The following is a 6000-nucleotide window of genomic DNA, read 5'->3' as shown; positions in this document are numbered from 1 at the left end:
TGTATGCTCAGCAAAGAACATGCAATGTAAAGGGCTCAGACAATTCCACTCCCTGGCACAAGAGAGCACGAGACTGGAGGACTGGTGTTCATATTCCAGCACCAGGCTCAGTGTTCCATGTGACTCTCATACCGGGAACACCTCTCTGAGCCACGTGGGATTCCGTTATTTAAAGATATGTGTCTTTCATACAACGTGGGTGCTAACCACAAGGTAAAGGGCTGGTGGGGTTGGCCTTATGCAAAACCTAGCATATGTTGTATTGAATGGTCTCCTGAAGAGATTCCCAATTATTTTCGTTATGCCCCCCTGTACTTGCCTTATTGGTTTCAAATGTAACACCCAAATAGGAAGCAAAACGACTTTGTTCACATTTCTCGAAAACAGTGAAGGAGACAGAAAAACCCAGTTCACAGCGACCTCTTTCACCATTCCTGTGGGACTCCTCGCACCCTCTCCCCACACCGCCCTGCCCAGCTCTTCCACCCTTCCTCTCCCACCCTACTCTGATTCTTTCACTAGCAAGACGATCTGAACCTCCCGCTAACAGAAGAGGAATCATTCCTGTTTCTGAAGGCCTATGCGATGGACGGGCAGGAATTGCATTTGTAATTACCGGATACTCTTTGCGTTCAGGGATGAATGTGTGCCCCCCCCCCCCCCAATCACATTGGAGTCCTAAGCTCCTGTATTTCAGAATGTGATCCTATGTGGAGATGGGGTCTTCACAGAGGTAACCAATTTAAATTAGGTCATTACAGTGGGCCCTCATCCAGTATCACCGGTATCCTCATAAAAAGAGGACATTTGGACACACACACTCTCAGAAGAAAGATGATATGAAAGACATGGAGAGAAGACAGCCATCTACACAGCTGAGATGAAACCAGTCCTTCCCACACCTTGATCTCAGACTTCCAGCCTTTAAAACGTCAAAAAAAAAAATTTTCTGTTGTTTAAGCCACCCAGTTTATGGTACTTTTCATGGCAGCCCTAAGACACTAATACACTTTGGAAGTGGGGAGGGGTAGGCTGTGAAAACCCACACTTAGGATGCCTGTCCCAGCCCTATCCCACCATTCAAATGCACACGGAAAAAGACAATTCGTTCACAAACATGGGTAGGTGAGCTGCTCTCGGTCAAACATTTCTTGTGATGCTACTCACAGCTTATCAGAGGAGTGGGGAAACATGGCTGTGGGTGATCTGGGAGACTGGAAAGCAGAGGAGAACGTGGTGGATCTGAATTTTGGGTGGGTCGCGGCAGCAGCAATGAGGTAGAAGATAGATTGAAAGAGTGTGAAAAAAGGAGAACCATTCAAAAGCTTTTCCATGCAGCAGCGGCAGGCATGGAGAGTTGGGGTGGGTCTGAAAAATATCTAGGAGTGAGGATGGTAATATTGGTAAATGGGATGGGGGTGAAGCGAGGGAGAGATGGATGACCGCTATCTTTCTAGCTTGGGTTTCAGAACGCATATATGGTGGCACCGCCAATGGAAAGGGACTAGGGGAGAATTTATTAGTTTGCTTGCATGCCATCTCATTCCAGAAAGAGCTTAAGTTGTCTTGCACAAATACTGAGTTTGCCGTAATAAAGATCAGCAGATGCGGAGAGCGAAGCAAGGAGCAATTGAAAGCAGGAAGGACAGGAGGAAGCCAAGAGCCAGGTTAGCACACAGATCCTCACCCGAGGGTTCTAAACGTTTGCCGGAGATGGGCTGTCCTTTCTGCTTTAGGCCGACGAACGACGCTGTTCACACTTGTCAGTTTCATCGGTGTTGTCCTTTTCTCCCGAGAACCCCGAGTCCGAGAATGGTCAGCTTGGTGAAAATCTGGCTTTTGGGTTCTGGGTGTCAGAAGCACCAGGGATCCGGGAAGAAGGAGATTGAATATTTGGAGGATCCCTACAGAGGAAAAGTGTGGGGGGGTTCAAAAAATGTGAGGCATCCCCTGACTCACCCTAGGGCAGAGTGGCCGCTGGGCACTGAGCTCAGAGACTGCCTGAGGAGACGGAGCGCCTGTGGTTTGATATGACTGTGTAAAATCTGTTTATTTGGGAAAATGACATAGACATGTCATATGCCCTCCGTGATGCCACTTGACTGATTTACATGGCGTCTCGTTTCTGCTACATGAGCATCCAGGTAATAGAAGCAATCTGGCAGCTTAAGTCTCATTACTGTCATTTCCAAGGTGGCAGATGGTTTGGAACAAGGACACCTTCTCTGCCAGACAATCAAGCGTGAATGCGTCCCCATCCGGGCGCATTTCTATTATCCTGTCAGGATCCCACTTATGCCCCAAGCACCAGTCTGATAGCTCTTAGGTTGGGACCGGGAATGGTTGTCCTCATGCCCTCCTTCCCGGAGCACCCGCCTTTTGCCAAAAAGTGAGCAGGGTGTCCAACAGGTTTACGTTCCTTCTGCCTGTGGGGTCTTTTCTCTACTGAGGAAGGGCCAGGAGAGGGGCTTTTGAGCATGAGTTCTATAAAGTGGCTCTTGGCAGTCATATTTACTTCACCTGTATGGGCCTGATTTGCTGATCTTTGCAGCTCATGAGTGTGTGTGTGTGCATGCATGAGTGTGCATACGTTGCATGCGTGTGTGTGCATGTGTGTACGCATGTACATGTGAACTTTTGGAGTTTGCTTTGTGTCCAGTGAATATCTATGGCCGCTTCCTGCCCACATCCCTTCCCTCTTCTCCAGTAAAAACCCCCTGACTTCCCCTTGGAGAGCCACCTTCTCTTCCTCTCAGTCCAGAGGTGGTGACATGACCCAGATCACCATTGTCCATCTTCCTGCCGGCCCTGTTTGGTTCGGGAATGGGCACATGACTTCATCCAGGCCAAAGGGAGCCATCTTGGCACTTTCGATGAAACTATGGAGGAAAGCTGCTTTCATTTCTCCTAGGGCCGTGGTCGGCAAACTGCGGCTCGCGAGCCACATGCGGCTCTTTGGCCCCTTGAGTGTGGCTCTTCCACAAAATACCACGGCCTGGGCGAGTCTATTTTGAAGAAGTGGCGTTAGAAGAGGTTTAAGTTTAAAAAATTTGGCTCTCAAAAGAAATTTCAATCGTTGTACTATTGATATTTGGCTCTGTTGACTAATGAGTTTGCCGACCACTGTCCTAGGGCTATGACCTAGTGCCATATAAGCCTGAAGTTGCTGGCCACCCTCTCATCACCACCTGGAAATGGCACAGCTACGTTTGGAACCCACACAGTGGCAAGAAGACTTGCGCTTTGGGAAAGAAAGCCTAGATCCAGCCATAAGGGGACTCCTTAGAGTTGTAAACCAATAATTTATTACTGTCATTGTCATTTTGCTTATGCCAGTTTTATTTCTGTCACTTGCAACTGCAAGTATTGTACTCTCTATGCTTGCCTGTCTCTAGACAGGATCTTGCCTGGCTGTTGGCAATACTGTGGAGTTGGTAACTTTTCCTTTTGCAGGATCATCCTTCCTGTCCCTTCACCATACCCCAGGTCACTGGTGTTGGCTTTGATGTCAGAGAACTCTGGCTATGAATTGTAGTCCTGCCAAACCAATTGGTTTTGCATAAGTGATATAACCTCTCAGACCCTCGGTTCCTTTATCTGTAGTGCACGGGAAATCACACCAACCTCATAAGATCTCTGTAACTGTGACAGTAACGTGAGCGAGCAGCCATGGATTTGCTCCCAGCAGTCCAATGCTGCAAATGTCAAAATACTTTCTTTGTTCTAAATCAAGTCGAATCTGGCTCGAGGCCCCCACTAGCTAGAGTGTTGGGATATTTAAAGACAAGTGTGTTTAAGAGCATTCCCTGCCAACCTCAAGATACAGGAAATCTAGGGAACCTATGTTGTGACTTAAAAATGAGGGCGGGGCCTGGATCTCAGTCCTGGGGCCACCAGTCAGTGACCTTCTCAGCACCACGATGCTACTGCACTGCTCCCAGCCTGCTTTGCTCCAGCCTTTGTCCTCTCCAAGGACCAGATATGCTTCTCACTGTTCCTGTGTCCTTTTAGCCAGGGATGCGGACCACAGGGTTCAGTGCTGTCAGTCTCCACACCTTGTCCAATTTCCCCAGTATTTCCCAGGAGTCTGTGGTCAAACAGGATTCAGGTTCCATCATGTGTGAAAAATCTCGAACTTCCACACCTTCTTGTTATGGAGAAGCCAATTCTTGGTCTACCTCTTCACTGCGAACCCCCCACCAGCCTGTTTTCCCTCCCCAATAATGAACTTCCGCCTTCTAAACAAAACTTGGATGAGGGGTGCCTTCTGGGTGTGTCTTATAATTTATGATTTCGGCCCCTTGGCTGAGATGCTAGTTGTCTCCACTGTCAAGTTTCTCCTTCTTTCACACCAATGAACTGCTTAGCTGTACAGGAAGATGTCCAAAATAAGGCTGACTTTCACCAGCCAAGAGGGGAGCTGTATAGCTAAGTTCTGACCAAAGGCAACAAGGTGGAAAGGGTGGATGAAAACTTCTGGGAAGAGACAGTTCATGTCTGCCTTCTCCTCCTTCCTCCTTTTCCTTCCTTTGCCCCTTTTCTTTCTCCACTTTTTTCTCCTTCCTTCCTTCCTTCCTTCCTTCCTTCCTTCCTTCCTTCCTTCCTTCCTTCCTTCCTTCCTTCCTTCCTCCTTCTCCTCCCCCTCCTCCTCTTCTTCCTCCTACCCCTCCTCCTCATCCTTGTCCTCCTCCTCTCCTCCTCTCTTTCTTCTTCCCTTTTTCCATTCTTCTGCCTGGAATGTGTGTGTGTGTTGCCATCTTGAACCAAGAGCATGATGGTCATATCCTAAAAGACGTCAGAACAGTAAGTTGGGATGGGACTGAGCTCTCAATTATAGAAGAGACACAGAGGAGGAAACTCCCTCTCTTTTGGCTCATTGTCATGATGACTGCAGCTTCAATCTTGTGACCATCAGGGGACAAGCTCAAAGATCAAGGCCACTGCCGGGCATGATGAGAGCTGAAGGAAGGAGAGATCTAGGTGCCCAATGACATTGCTCACCCTAGAGCTTCCCACCCCCAGACTTCTTGTTTTGTGAGCTGAGATCGTTTGCCATGTTTAAGCCACTTTTGCTTGGGTGTTTTATTACTCCAAGGCACCCTAACGGATGGGACATGAAGGAGCACAGTCCCACAGGCTTGGCTCCTTGTTTACAAGAGGAGGCAAGGAAAATCCCTCTTGGTCTTCTGAGCATCCTTCAGCAATGAGAACAAAACACAAACAGATATCACACTAAATTATTCCCCCATATGTAGAAAGCACAGCATGGAACCTGACACATTTAAGCAGTCCGTAAAAGGTAGCTATTTTTCTTTTTCTCATTAGCATAATGCCTCAATAAATGTTAGTTTCCGATCCTATCTCCTTGAGTGTCTCTCCCTGTGCGGCTAAGTTCCCCAGTACCTTCCCATTTATCTCCCTTCTCCCTATTAAACCTGGCTCTTGAAAAGACTGTCAACTCACTCTCATTGAGGTGTCAGTGACAGATAAGGCTTAATGTATGACCTCATTCCCCAAACACTATCCGCTTGCCCGTGAGATTTACATTTAATAGAGGATTAAAGCCTTAAGCCAAAGGAATGAATCTTTAATGGTGAAATCTGAGGCGCCAGAAAGCTTATGAAAAACTCAGATTGAAGGGGAGGAGTCTCCCGGATGATCCCAATGTTCTCAGGGGTCCTCGTAACGTTCTCCAAAGTCTCCCAGGTCTGAAAACATCACACTGCACAGCGATTCACAGTCAACAGTTGGCAAACAGAAGATTCTTGAAGAAACTGAACCAGAGTGGGAAGGGGAGTTGTGAAATCAAAGGCCGGAGAAGAGAGCGCCTTAGCTCCGAAGGGGCCTGTGTGTCATGGGTGAGTACAGCTGCCTGGCTGGGTGGCCAAACTTCCCTGGCACTGGTGCTGTGTTCAGCCACATTTGCTTTAAAAAAGCTTTTTTTTTTTAAAAAAAGCTAATTTATTGGGGTGACGTTGTTGTGGTACATTTACACAATGG

Source organism: Cnephaeus nilssonii (genome assembly GCF_951640355.1).
Source record: "Cnephaeus nilssonii genome assembly, chromosome: 2".
NCBI lineage: Eukaryota > Metazoa > Chordata > Mammalia > Chiroptera > Vespertilionidae > Cnephaeus > Cnephaeus nilssonii.
The sequence above is the reverse complement of the archived record's forward strand: the minus strand, read 5'-3'. Positions refer to the sequence as shown.